Genomic DNA, 15,387 nt, shown 5'->3' with positions numbered 1-15,387 from the left:
ATCAAACATAACTCCAAGGTTTTTGGCCTGAGAAGTTGCAAGGATGATGTTGCCATTAACTGAGAAGGAAAAAAACAAAACTGTAGATGAAACAGGTGTGAGAGAGAATATCAGGGTTTCGAGTGTACCCATTTTAAGTTGAGGTGTCCAATTAGATTTCCAAGAAGAGATATAGCATAGATAACTGGGTGTTCAGGGCTAGAATCAGAGAAACCCACACTGGTAATATACCTTTTGAAGTCCTCAGTGTATGGATAGGATTTAGAGACATGAAACAAATGAGACCACCAAAGAATGACTGCAGGTTGGGAAGAAAAGAGAAAGGGTCCTCGATTGCAATCCCAGGTCACTCCATTTTAAGAGATCAGAGAGACAAGGAATGAGCAGAGAAGTTTGAGAAGCAAGGTCTCCTAGAAGCTGACTGGAGACAGTGCTACCCAAAACAGAGAGTGATAAATGGTGCCATCACGTCCAGAAGTCAGACAGAATGAGGACTGAGAAGTGACCATTGGACTAGCAACATAACAGTGATATGCTGGTTAAATGCTGCACAACAGGCTCTTGGGAGGGACAGAAATCCCTAATCTGTAGTTTGTCAGTTTCCATATTGAAAATACTCCTACCATGGCTGATTTCAAGCTATTAATGTGAGGTCACTGAATGCAGCTTTTAGAAGAGATGTGCACAATTGACTCTAAAGAGGCAGTACCAGCTGGCACTGGCACACCTCTGAATGCTAATGGTATTCATTGCCTCTGAAGGCTTTGGCTTTGGCTTCCAAGGGGGAACTGCCTGGTCAAGTGTACTCGGCATGGCTGAACTGCATCACCTAGACAGAGCCAGTCAACATTTATCTTATCAATCAACGATCATTTAGTGAGGACAGCTAAAGGACCTCACTGGAAGTACTGGGACCCAGAGCAGGATATCATGGTTCCTGAAGCCTAGACTCATGCTAACCTTTAAAAGAGAGAGCATTCCAACAATGAAAAAGTGTAAGGCACATCCCCTAAGCCCACAAAAAGTGCAGAGTGGAGTTACACAGCCCCAAGACAAGGAACACCAAGGACTGCCGGCAGCCACCAGAAGCCAGGAGAGAGGTGTGGAATAGATTCTTTCTCAGAACCTCCAAAAGGGACCAACCCTGCCAGGCCCTTGATTTTGTACTTCTGGTCTCCAGAAATTTTGTTGATGTAAGCTGCGGTAATTTGTTATGACAGCCCTAGGAAATGAACACAGATTGTTAGGATGACAGCATTTCTCACAGAAACATGAGAGAAAAGGAGAGGAAAAAAAGAAGATTAAGAAGTGTGGTCCCTGAAGCCGAGTGAAAACAGCATGCCCAGGAAGAAGGAATGATCCCTGCCCTGCTGCCCGTAACAAGTTCTGATCCTGACCTGCTCATCATGGACTACGCTGTTCGCTTCAAAGCTGTAAAGTAACCTCCCCAGTGGCCCCTGGTGGTGCCTACCCCTTCCCCCTAGTTCTGTCTTCACATGTAGGCATCAGACAAAATTCACTGCTTTAACAGAATTAAACCATCATGAGCCATTAACACATCAGTTCTGTGGGAAGCAGTTCTCTGGTGATTTAATGTAGAGTGAGAGAGGAGAGAAAGACCCAACAAGAAACTACCTGGGAGTCCTGGGTGCTTGGGAATATTAGCAAGAAATGGAGAGAGGACTACAATGGAGGTGATAAAGAATAAGAATAAATCATGCTCGTGTCCTTATATTTTTGTGTTGGCTGTTCAGGGACCAAAAGTGGTCATTTGATGAATTCCATTTAAAGCCACTTACTAAGGACCTGCTAAGAGCAATACACTCCATTAGACGGCTAGCAGAACTGCAAAGATGAATAGATCCATTTAATAGATCCATCTTCAGGGAAGAAGGCTGACTCTCGGAGGAAGGGAACATGTATTGTCGTGAGTGAGCAGAGGGAAGAAAAATGTTACCACACCCCTCAGCTTCTGGGTAATGACGCTCCCGAAAGAGAGCAGAGTTTTTAACATTGAGAGGTCCGTGGAGCTCTTCCTTCTCCAGATGGAGGTCACGGACACCACAGCAGACTAAAGACTTCACGGGAATCTGGCGGCTCAGAGATCTTCCCTTAGGTCTCCTTACCCCCCTACCCATATTCTGAACAAAAGTTCCATGTGAAGGAGTTCAGGTGGAGAACCCACTGGAAGAGTCTTTGTCATTATAAGCAGGAAGAAAATGGCAAATGGGATAATTATTTGTTTAGTTCAGTCCCCTTGGAGTCCTATATTTTCCTCAGCTTTTCATGGTTTGGGGATAAAAGTTGTTTTTAGGCCTAAGGGACTCAGCTGATCGGCCGGTCTCCCAGTTCATCTTTCAGGAGTGGGCACAGCTTTGGGAGACCAGTTTTTACCCTCTGAGCTCTTGCATTCCGTCCCAAATAAATATGTATTAAGAAAATGACGCCAAGTGGAGCAAAGTTCAGGAGTGGGAGGAAAGTTGACATAAAAGCCTCAGCGACAACAGCTGGCCCCAGGAACGAATGACAGAACTGAAGGGGATATTAGTGAGTGGAGCTGAGCCAGTCACATAGCAAAGTTTTGCAGGAAGAAAAAAGGGAACAGGGAATTAATTACAACGAATTCCTCCTAAAACACTGAGAGTTGGAGGCCGCGCATAGGTTATTCAAAGGGTAACTTCGAACGCTGCAAGGTTTCAGAGCACTTCTTACAAAGGAAGCTGCAGGGATCTCTGCCAAGCATATGGAATTTCCAAGTCAAAGTCAAGGGAACTGGCTTCCGAGCCTCCTGGAAGTGGATATGTGGACACAGATGGCAGTTTTGCTTTCAGGTTTAGCGAGGAGTAAACTTCGGCTCCTTTGGTTTTCTTACTCGTCTCTATCCCCTGCTGATATTTCCCTTGGCAGAGAATGATTGCACTGACCAAGCCAAATGCAAGCTATAAAATCCAGCAATGCTTTCTATTGTATTAACTCCAGCAAGGGGTTAGAAGGCCCCGGGACAAACATGACTGCTGTGACATTGGAGCTTCATGGTCTAAAGGGGCAGACCAGACCCTGGAGAAGTCTAATGTGTGGAGCAGAGGCTGAGAATGGGGATTGGAGCTGGTGGTCACGCCAACTTTGTTTACTTTTGGTAACTCTTCTCAGAGGATGGTGGGCAGACCAAAAAATCATTCTGGAGAGGAAGCCAAACAAATAAATATTTCAGGAAGGCTGCAAATGAAGAGAGACTTTTCTAATAAAGCTAATTGGACCGTGGAGAGGCTGCCAAATGCTGCTCACTCTGATCTGTTTTGTTGGCAGTGAAAGTAAGTGAAATAATTGCTAGCCCTTTCTTAGAAGTGACCCTTGTTGAAAAAAAAAAAATCCTGTGTTTTGCTAAGTGGTCTGTCTCTGAAGAACACTGTGAGCAAAAGAGAAACTCTAGCTGTGACTTTGGCCAAGTCAGGTAGTCATGCAATTCAGGACGGGGCTGGGTCCCAAGCATTCCACTTGATGCAGAAAATGAACCACCAGGGGGACCTGGGTGGCTTAGTCGGTTGAGCTTCTAACTTTGGCTCAGCGTCATGATCTCATGGCTCATGAGTTCGAGCCCCATGTCGGACTCTGTGCTGACAGCTCGGAGCCTGGAGCCTGCTTTGGATTCTGTGTCTCCCTCTCCGTTTCTGCCCTTCTCCCCTTCGCTCTCTCTCTCAAAAGTAAATAAAAACATTAAAAAAATTTTAAAAAGAAAAAGAAAACGAAACAGATGAGGGGAGAAGGTATAGTACGACGTTGTTGTTGTTGTTGTTGAATATTCTTTGGGCAAGGGTGCCTGGGTGTCTCAGTTGGTTAAGCATCCCACTCGATTTCAGCTCAGGTCACGATCTCACAGTTCATGAGTTTGAGCCTCACATCAGGCTCTGCACTGACAGTTTGGAGGCTGCTTAGGATTCTCTCCCTCTCTCTCTGCCCCTCCTCTGTTTGCATGTGCTCACTCTCTCTCTCTCTCCAAATAAATAAATAAACAGTAAAAAATATATTTTAAAATATTAAATTTAAAATTAAAAAAAAAATTAACGAAGGTCACCACGCCCTAAGCCTGACCTGGAACCGCCCATCACCTCCCAGCTATTTGTACTAAAATTAAGTTGGCCAGAGGGATGAGGTGAAAGGTAAATAAGATTCCTTGTTAGTCCATGGTTTTGAACCCAAAGTATTCTCTTGTGGACACAAAGAGGATGTGGTAGAGTCAAAAGCATTCACTGAACAGTTCCCCTGTTGTTTTAAATCAATTAAAATTGATTTAAATGTGTCTGAGGACACATTTGATGAGACAGCAAACTTGCTTCTTGCCCATCATTGGAAATCAGTGTGACCAGTTCAAACCCCATCCATCCTCTTCTCACCAACCCAATTTCACAACAGGAAATCCGTACCCTTATAGAGATGGTATGGGTTAGCCAAGCAGAAGAAAACCTTTCAGACACAGAATGCAGAGGGCCTCTGTTATTTAATATCTCATGAACTACTCTCCTCATGATCAGAGAGCAGACCCCACTAGCATAAGTCACAGAGGAGCTGAGTTTGCATGGGGTGGAGGGTTGAAGGAAAGGTCTAGAACCAGAGTGTCATGTGGCATGGTCCAACCTAACAGCCTAAGTGAGGAGCCCTGGGAAGCGTGGGGATGGCGTGAGAACAGAGGTAGAGAGAGACAGAGCCTGGCTAATTCTTGGGTCAGCCCTGCGTGTCAAAATACCCTCTCGTCAGCCAGTTTCTGAGGCTTGGCTTGTCTCCACCTGGAGACATTTCTTTCGTCACTCCTGCTTCCCTCCTGGGAACATTACTCAAGCTGAGGAAAAGTTTGTGCTGCCTTGAACTTGAAACTAACTTGTGGCACAATCTAGTTACCAACATGGAATGATTTGGGGGGGCTCTGGGAAAACACTCTACTGCCCAACAGCTTCCACACCTTTGTGCCAAACCGCTTATCATTCCCGTATGGGTCACGTGCCCTTTGCTTTCTTCTGGTGATCTTCTTTATACGTGCATCTATCTTTCAACTTCCACTGGTCTAAACGTATGGCAGCATGGTTGAGGGCCTTCTGGTTCCAGATATTCCCCGGGGGGGCTGCTACAATTTGGATGTGCTAAGGATGTGGAAATGTAAAGGCATGCTCTCTTACTGAGAACAGTCTGCTATCAGAAAACACCACTCATTTGCTGTAGACCTGTAAACTGAGGAAGGCGGGCTTTTCTTGACGTATTATAAACTGGTCCAAAGCTTGGCTGGTTAATTAGGTTCGTTACAAAAATAGGTTAATTGCTGCTCCCGGGATGGCAGCCCCTCAGTGCCCTGCTCCTCCCTCCTCTCCAGTTCCTTACCACCACCCCCAACCCCCACCTGGGTTCTGGCCCCCTTTTTCTCTTATTTGGATTACCTACTCAACAGCCTCCACATTTGTCTGCTACAATCCCATCATTTCAAGGTGGTGCAGTGTACCTATTTACAATGCAAATCTGACCACGTTTCTCTCCCACCTCAGACCTCCTTCTGCCCCCATGTTTCCTAGAAAAGAACATCTGATGAGGCCTGCAAACCCCTGCCTGACTCTTCAGTGCCACCTGTCCCCCTCCTGCTGCCCTTCAGATGAGCAAGATGTCCCTTACTGACACCAAGCTATTTCTCTGACTCTGCTTCTGCTGTCACCTGTGCTCCAGGGCCACTTCTGTGCCTCCCTTGGCCAACCGCTATGGGTCAATGAAGACTCAGCCCAGGAGACTGTCCCTCGGCCGAGGCCCCTTCTCCTCCCTAAATACCTTGTATGCTTTCATCACAACACCCCCGTGAGGTATCATTACGAACTGTTCAATGAGTCTCTCCTCATTTCTTGACAGCAGCGAATGGATCTCATTCATTGCAACCCCAACATCTAGGCCAGTGCTTCTCAACTGAGAGGTATTTTTTTCTCCCCAAGGGATATTTGGCAATGTCTGGAGACATTTTTGGTTGTCATAACTGGGTGGGCGGTGCTACTAATACCTAGTGAGTAGTGGTCAGGGGTACTGCTAAACACCTACCAATGCACAGGACAGTCTCCCACAACAAGAAGTTATCAGGCCTCAAAATGTCCATAGAAACCTTGATCTAGAACAAAGCGTACATAACTAATGCTGCTTAATGGGAAAAAAAAAATGTGAATATATGTCACTGAATCAAACTCTGCTCTCAAGCAAGGTCCATGTGATAGTTATTAGGTTGAGAGAAGGAATTCAAATGAATGTACTCCTTCTTTCATGATGATTTAGTTTAAGCCTGATCTCCCATTGTGTTCTGAAAGTTCAGCTCCAGGAAAGGTATTTCAGGAATCAACTGAACAAACAAGAATGGTATCTTGGGACAGTTCTCTACTAAGAATTCTTAACCTGGAATAGAATCAAAGAATGTCAGAAATAAAAGGGGTTGCATAAACCACCCAGTTCAACCTACCAATTTTATAAGTGGGGATTCTAGGTCCTGCTTGATAAAGTGACTCACTCAAGGTCACCTTGCTAGGAATGATGGGAGTCTGGGAGCCAGTGGAAGAATGGCCTGTGTTGTGACTTCACCAAAAATAAATATGACTGTAGGGCCCATCTATGAGTCTCTAATAGAGACTGGGACCAGGGTGAGGAGGTGAAAAGGGTAGGGGGGGGGGTTAGATTTACCCCTTGGAGAGATAAGGACAAGAGAAAAATATAGAGAGCTGGGAAAGAAACTTTATAATATATCTTGGTTTTCTGAACTTCCAGACCTTTCCTCAAAACTCATGCTACTGAATTTGATGTCAGCCTGGTGCTAAAGTCTATACCCTAACACTTCAGATCACACACAATCCAAACCTTTCCACCTGCCAGTGTCTCTCATTGGAAGCAGCATTGATATTCTGGACAGGACAATTCTTTGTTTCAGGACTGTTTGGCATCCCCAAATGTCTGTTGTATCTCCAACCATGATCATTAAAAGAGAAGCCTAAACATTTCCAAATACCCCCTAGGAATATGGTACTGCTTCTCCTCCCTGACCTTTCAATCAGGAACCATCAGTGACCAGATGGCAGAGTCGCATTTTTATTGAGCAAAGTACATCTTGGTTGGGACAAGAAAGCAATCAGAATAGTAGACTAGAGTGGTCTTAATAACCATCTTCATCAAAATGACCTGTGGAGTCTGCTAAAAATAAGATTCCCACCTCAGGGGATAGAATGCAAGAATATGTATTTTGAGCAGTTTCACCAGGTGATTCCTATGTACACTAAAAGGTTTGAGAAGCATGTCTTAGCACTAGCTCTGAACCTTGCCTCCAAGAAGAATCAATGTTTAAAAACACCACTGCTTATATGCCACTCTTAGGGATCCTGAGTTAATTTGACTACATTGGGGCCCTGGCATGAGATGTTTTAAAAGCTCCCAAGATGATTCTGATATTCATCTAGGATTAAGAAACACTATTACTAAGGAGTACTGCAAAATAAGATGTGACCACAAATTCATTTTCCCCTTCTTTCTTCTGAATTAGATACAAATAACTTAAGACTCAACAACTTCTCAACCTTGGTTGCATCCCCCAAGAAGCTTTATAAAATCCTAATGTCCGAACCATACCACATACCATTGAAGAAGGAATTTTGGGGGATAGGACTCAGGCATCAGTATGTTTAAGGGTCGGCAGTTGCCTCCAATGTGCAGCCAAGTTTGAGAACCACTGATTCAGACTATTTGCCCATATTCTCCCATAATCTTCTGCTCTTGGCTTCTTCTATCTCTCCTCCAACCTCCGGGCTTCCAACGTCTGAGAGAACTTGTGGAGTGGGGGTTAGATGAGACTGGTGAGGGGATAAAGAGCAAGATTTGGCCCGTTCTTCTTTCCACTGAATTCCTGGCCATCACTTATCTAGCACTCTGGGAGTAAAGGACAGTGGAGAACCCTACAGATTTACTGTTATATATTTCCAAGAGGAAGATTCTTGAACAAGCACCAAGCTTGTTTTTTTTTTTTATTTTAATCTCTGTTCTTCCCAGAGGTTTCTAAATATTGTTGTAGGATAAAGATTTCAGCTTTTGTTCCTCCCCAACATTTCATTTATGTGGCACAAACAGGTCAAAGAAGCAATGGAAAGTTGGAAGCCATTCTCTTCTAATTAGCAGAAGTCACAATGGCTGAAATTACTTTAGCAGTAACAGAGCCAGCACAAGCACCTGGAATGTTAATTACTGTCACTGGTAACATGACTGCTTTCATAACTAAGAAGGATTATTAATATGTCACCGCTGCAGTTAGGACTCATAAAAGACTTCCATCCTATGTCTATTTGGGTAATGACCCCCAAATCTGCCTTTGGGTGGATTGGAAGGTCCCATGTGCCCCCCCCCCTTTAAAGAAATGCTAAATCTGACCTCATTGCTAAAGGCAGAAGAGTAACATGAACATAGAGACAGAGATGCCTCCTCTTTGACATGTTTTATAGTCATGTCAAAACAGGGGCTGCCTGTACCCCTCATTTTGCCAACTCCAGCCCAATTTGTTGCTGCTGCTGCCTTGAGATGTAAGAGAAGATTGTTCTTTCTATGCTAGGCTAGGCCCCAAGTGCTCAGAATAAAACTAAGTCTGGAGTGTTCTGGCTCCTAGGGTTAGATTCTTTCAATACACATACACATGCATGTGTGTGCGTGCACACGCAGTGCACGTGCACACACACACACACACACACACACAATGTTCTCTCTAAGACATATCATTTGCATTGCGCTGGTGGATCCTGGTGTTGAGTTGGGAATCACTGGTCTCCACTCTTCTTTCCTCTTACTCAGTAGTCCTTCCCTGCCACATGGTCTCACTTAGGACCAACTCTGATCATCAGATAGTTTAGCAAATCTGAACTGCAAATCCTTCCTCCTCCAGGAGAAACCCTTCTCCTTGCGTAAACTTACATCAGCAAACAAAGGTGAGGGTAGGGAGGGAAGAGCACAGGATGACAACACATAACAACAGGATCTAAATCTAAATCAAAAATGTCCTCCAACAGGTCAATACTTGCCTGAAAACTGCAAACCCCAAAAGGGATCACTCAAGTGATTCTTCCCAGAATTCCAGGCATTTTCTACCCCAAATGGCTTCTTACAACTTAACATGGTGGTTACAACTTAACACATAGTTCCCACCACTTACTATTTATTGAGCATTGTACTAAGCCCTTTACATATGAGATCTTAATCTTCACATGACCCAAGGAGGGAGGCATGACATCACTATCCCCACTTAAGAGGATGAAATGTGCCCAAGTTTACTCAGCCAGGAAGTGTGAGAATCTCAGTCAAGGTGTGCCTGGATCTGGAAATACACACCATTAACTGCTGTGCTTTATGCATTGGCTCAGCCTGCTACTCTGACTGCCAGTACTAGCCAACCTTGCTTTCTGCCTATCATTCCAGTATGTGTCACATGTCCTTTGCTTTCTTCCTGTGACCCTCTTTAAACACTCATCTATCTCTCAACTTCCATATGGCTGGATGTGTGGCATGGTCTTGCCATTTCTCTGTGCTTTTATCATAGTTTCTGTCATCACATTTGTTGACCTCCCCACTCTTACAGTCTTGGTTTAGTTCTCGCTGAGATGGGAGAGGTCTTTATCAACCAGTTTCATGGTTCTTTAACTGGATCCCAGCCATGGCATCTTTGTGTTCTATTCCTTTTACCAGTGCCTTGGTACTATAAACATCTAGAAGCTAATATTCCAGGTTTGTTACAGGTACCCCCTTTTCTCTTCCCTCTGCTTCCCTGCACTTGTTTTCCCAACCACAAACTTAGAACCAGTTCTCCAGAGGTTTGGTCAGAAGCACTTTTTTGGCACCAAGAACATTAGGAAGTAGTAGGTCTGCCAAACACCTTTATTCTCTCCCACTTCAAGGTGAGTTACTTGTCTGTCCATACTCTTCTTAGACTAACCATCTAAATGTTTTCACTACCAATTGCATTGCACAATTGTGCACTATAGTGTTTTGTACCTTCCCAGTACCCTGATTGTGATTTAGGGAATCATCCTTGCCTTTTAGTCTATATACAATCAATCTATGACCTTGGGGTGGACATGTGATCCAGACCTTCCCACTCAGAATATGATTTCTCATTGGCCAAAGGATTGGCTCAATGATGTAGACAAATAAAGCCAATAAGAATTAAATCTAGACTAGTCTTCAAGCAACTGGAAGAGATTCCAACTCTTTACTTCTGGACTTGTAGTCATGAGGATATAAGCTGAAGTTGCTGGCAGCCACTGGTCCACAAAGAGTAGACAGTCTATGTGAAAAAAGAAGAAAGCAGAGCCAAGAATTGGAGAGTGACTGGGTCCCTATGACATTGTCTGAGGCTTTGAACCCAGCCATGACTCAAGCATACCCATAGACTCTTCAGCTACATAAGAAAATAAATTATCTTTTTGTTTAAGCTGGTTGGGTTGGTTCTCTGTTACCTAAGTGAAAAGGTTCACAATACAATATTCTTCTCATGGGTCATTGAATGATTCCTCATGCAAAAGAATAATCCAGATGCTGTTCTGGGATAGACTGGTACAAAAACATCTCTCTGATAATATACACCCTTATGTCCAGAATCTTGTAGACACATGAGAAATGGCTTTGTAAATAGTAAGCCAAGTACTGATGAAGTAATATTCATATACTTTAGTGTGCATTTGACTTTCTCAGTATGAGAGTTAACTGAGGAAGCATAGAAAACATATAAGGCTCTGGGTGCTGATTCCCAGGGTATGCTAGAATGGGGTGTTAAGGGAAGAGGCTAGATTTGGAAAAGATAGAAAGAATCAATATGTATTAAAAATGAACATCTTAATTTTGCCTGAGGCCATGTTTCCATTAACTGGCTTTTGGACCTGAATCAAGAGTAGCAGAATTGAAAACTTAATAAAAACAAAACCCATGGAGAGAAAATTTTTCATAATAGCCCAAGTGAAAGTAATGACATGAGCTAATCCAACTTGAAGTTTAAACAAAGAAATTACTCCATGCAATGGGACTGCTTCATTTTGTTTCAGAACTAAATACCATGAAGTAGACTGTAGGTCAGGGAACCTGGCCTAAATACACTAGAGGATGGGAGAGATGGAGATTAATTACTCTGCTAGAGGAGACAGGGAAAAGGAACAAGAAGTTCTTCCATGGCAAACGACCATAAAGCTTTTAAAAAGAAGTATTCAAATAGCACTTCAACCCATAATGCAAGTTATGAGAAGCTTATTGGGCAAAATGTTGTTGATTTTTAAAATTCACTGAAAAACAGTCAATTAAATTTTTAATTTCCTTTTTATGATTGATGCACTTGACTTTTCAGGACCAGTGCCTATAAATTGGCATTCAGATATTAAGGTCAGTGGGAAGATGAAACATTTAAGCCTTCCTTTAAGGAAGGTAGTCTGCCACATTTTTCATGTCATCGTGCACACAGAAAATGACAATAATTTTATGGCATAATGTAAAAGGACTCAGTCATTTGAGGAAGAGATTGCTATCCTGGGCCACCCCAGGTCCACCCAGATCCCAAAGACAGGAATACCTCTTTTCCACACAAGCAAGCTGGGTCCACCAGTTAGGAAAGTGAGTCAAAGACTCTCTGCAGGGGTAAGCCCACACTGAGGTCACATGGAGAAGAGGACAAGGCACTGAAGTAGAGGGCAAAGACTGGCACTTTGGTTCTAGCTCTGCCAAGTACAGGACATTGGACAAGGCCCTTAGTCTCAGTGAAACTTACTCTGCTTACACATAAAACAGGTTTGAAGATATCTTACATTCCCTACCTTACAGGGTCACTAGGATCAAGAGTATCATGTTCATGACCGTAACTGGCAACCATGGAGTGCTAGAGAAATGTATGGCGTGATGATGATGATGGGTGTGGTGATGATGTTTTCTCCCCACCCCCACCTCCAACTACTCAAGACTTCCAGGAGTCACTTTCTCAAGACTTCCAGGAGTTACCCCGCAATGGACAAGAACTGACACTGAGGAGAACAATAAGCTGCTGAAGAGAATGACTGGGAGCATAGAGTGTGGGAAGCTAGTCTGCAGCTCAGCTTTTGTGTTGGGCCAAAGAGCTAATGGGGTTTTGGCTTCGTGAGCACCTCTGTTGAAACTCCCTGGGGAATTTTGCTTTATGAAATTCCCAGCCACATAGGATCCCACTGGGTTGGTGATTAGGAGCCTGGAGGGCTCTCTTTTCGATGAGAAAATGTGTTTGAAGTCTGCTGGGAAGAGCTGTAGGAGGGAGTTGGGGGGTTCTTCCCTGACTCCCACTGTGCGTTGACAGAAGCTGCCCCACCACTGCTTATTGCCAATTCATTTGGTCTCCAGAGCCAAAGAAAATATATTTGAAGTGAACTCTTTGAATTAGACCCATTTTTCACTAGGATCCACAGATGGTAAAATATTAATGAACAGGTGGGTTGCGCAATACTTCCAGACTATTTTAGATAGGTTTTTACAGACTAAGTTATTAACACCAGAGGTGCTGACATATATTCCAGTATAGTTAGCCGACCCAGAAGTCATTGATATCAGCACAGAGCAAGTTCAGGACTATCGGACACAATGTCTACTTTAGCAAAAATGGAGTAGTAGATAAAGGGACAGACTGAGATTGCATGCAATTCATCTCTGCAGATAGAGACAGCTAATTTTGTAAGGCATTTCCAGCAAAAGCTGTGACAATGGCTACTGTAGAAGTCTCTACCTTTCTTTTCTGCCTGGGAAGGGTATTCTGTGATATTTACTGGAAAGGAAGGGATGGAGGAGGTGGAATAGTTCCTCTAGAAGTCACATCTACAAACGGAACAAATCCTGGAGTCCCTCAAATTTCCATCCATACAGGAAGTTACGCAGAAGGAAGTATGGCCTGGCAGCTAAACCATTCTAGTCTTGAAGACACATTATTCAGTAACACTTGTCCAGAGCCTCTCCTCTAGCTCACAGTGCTTCACATGCTCTCCATTACCAAACTTTAAAACTCTTTTCCAGCCCCAAACACTCAGTAACATGTGTGGCCCTTGCTTATATCCTGATTTGAGCAAACCAACTTAATGCAACAGTAGAAAGACAATGAGGGCAAGTTTCATTTGGATGGTGTACAATATGATACCAATAAACTATTTTTAGTTTTGATAGATATGGTGGTTATGTCAGAAAATGCCCATATTTGTAGTAATGCACATCTTTTTTTTAAGTTTATTTATTTATTTGAAGAGAGATAGAAACAGTGTGAGTGGGGGAGGGGCAGAGATTAAGGGAGAGGGAGAGGGAGAGGGAGGGGGAGAGAGAGAGAGAGAGAGAGAGAGAGAGAGAGAGAGAGACTATCACACAGGCTCCACACTGCCAGTGCAAACCCTACAGGGGCGGGGTGGGCGGGACTTGAACTCATGAAACTGTGAGATATGACCTCAGCCGAAACCAAGAGTAGGACGCTTAACTGACTGAGCCTTCCAGGAGCCTCTGTAGTAATGCACACTTAAATACATAGGTGAAATGACACAATTATGAGATTTGCTTTAATACACTTCAGCCAAAAGAAATGGGAAGGAAGGAAAAAAGTAGAAATGATGCCAAAGAGGGAACATACTAACAATTGTAGAATTTGGGTAACTGATATTTGAAGTTCATTATACTATTTTCTCTAATTTCGTATATGCTTGAAATTTTTTCCAAGACAATTCTTTTACAAAAAGAGAAAGAAGAAAGCAAATACAAATATTCTCAGAACATGATAAGCACAGGCAAAAATAAGTCAGATAAGGGGCGCTTGGGTGGCTCAGTCAGTTAAGTGTCCAACTTTGGCTCCGGGCATGATCTCATGTTTCATGAGTTTGAGCCCCTCATTGGCTCTGTGCTGACAGCTCAGACCCTGGAGCCTGCTTGGGATTATGGGCCTCCCCCTCTCTCTGCCCCTCCCATGCTCACACTCTGTCTCTCTCTCTCTCTCAAAAATAAACAGTAAAAAAAAAATTTTTTAAGTCAGATAAATCTTTATTCAAACAACAATAAAAAGAGATATTTTACAGATAGATAAGTTCATCAAACAAACCTGATGTATTTGAGGACCATTTATGAAATCATGGGTCAACAGGGCACTGTGTGATATATTTCAATACAAAACCCCAAAATTATAAAAACAGGATCATGTGCACAAACATCTTAAGCCTTTATCATTCTTTTTCAGTCTGATTGGCCTAGCCTCACTCATAAAATATTTACTAAATGCATATTCCTTTTAAAATTAGCAATATACCATTGAATTCTTTACTTAGATTTTTAAAGAAAGACTTTTCAAAAACATTCAAATCAAGTCAAAAACAGTATGAAGTGAGGTAGGGCTCTGAAGAGAAGGGAAATTGAGTTAAAACTTTTCAAAACGGAATTTAACCTCATATATTTAAAGCATAGCTTTCTGGCAGGATTCATTGTTTTCCTCCCAAGCCCTCCGGGCTGTGGCTAGCGTCTGGAGGAAAGCATTGCTACTCATAAGTGGGGTTTTAAGAAACTGGCATGGATTCTGGAAGAAGCAGCCATGTGGGGGGGGGGACTTTTTTGGGGTCCTCAAATAGTTTAAAGACAGCTGACATTTACATCTAACTGCTGCTTAAAAGACCAAGTTTCATTTGAGAACATTCAATCAGTTGGAATCGACTACCCCATCTTGTACGAGACAAGGCCAGTGTACAGTCTTGTGTCCCTTGTCCCTTGGAAGCAGACAGCTCAGAATCAGGGAGGCCACCGGGAAACAGGCTGGGTGAGCAGAACATTGCTTGAGCCAGAACACTCAGATTTTTTTCTGTTTCTCAGGGTCACAGATATTTTTCCAGCTTAGGCTCTTATTTGAGCAAGACCGATATCTTGATCTAGCCAACTGATTTAGCGGAGAGTTAGCTCAAATTGGTTATTTTGCATCTTGTTAGCTGAAGGGGAAAAGGAACACTTGAATGTTTCAGTTTTCACCCTGACATGGAGATGTGAACTTGGGCGAATGAGGATTCTTCCAGCTGCAGAGGTAAGATGAACACACAGGCAGCTTTAGGACCCAGAAGAAAGGGAGGCATCCTGCAGAAAGGTGTGGTTATGGGCTGAGACTTTAGAAGGAGAGAAAAAGAAACTATCTGAGTTAGACCTTGAAGGACAGGGAGGGTGAATCAAACAGTAGTTATGGCATAAGCCAGCTCACACAGGCCGTGGTATAGATAGAGAGGGTGTGGGAAAGAGTGCAGAGGTCCATCTGACTATACACAGGGTAAATCGAAGGGAGAAAGATCAGAAGTTTAGACAAGTACTTTATGGAAAATCTGGAATGCGGGGATGGGAATATTAGGT

At 43.3% G+C, this 15,387-nt stretch overlaps 1 pseudogene; it reads left to right on the top strand.

The window, feature by feature from the left end:
• Nucleotides 1-1,355: 1,355 nt before the first annotated feature.
• LOC109260644 (NADH dehydrogenase [ubiquinone] iron-sulfur protein 8, mitochondrial-like) overlaps nucleotides 1,356-15,387 on the top strand; it is a 32,098-nt pseudogene continuing 18,066 nt past the window's right edge.

The sequence above is a fragment of the Panthera pardus genome, unplaced genomic scaffold (assembly GCF_024362965.1).
Source record: "Panthera pardus isolate Hobbes unplaced genomic scaffold, ASM2436296v1 HiC_scaffold_26, whole genome shotgun sequence".
Taxonomy (NCBI): domain Eukaryota; kingdom Metazoa; phylum Chordata; class Mammalia; order Carnivora; family Felidae; genus Panthera; species Panthera pardus.
Note: the sequence above shows the minus strand (reverse complement) of the source record. Positions and strands in the feature narration are given on the sequence as shown.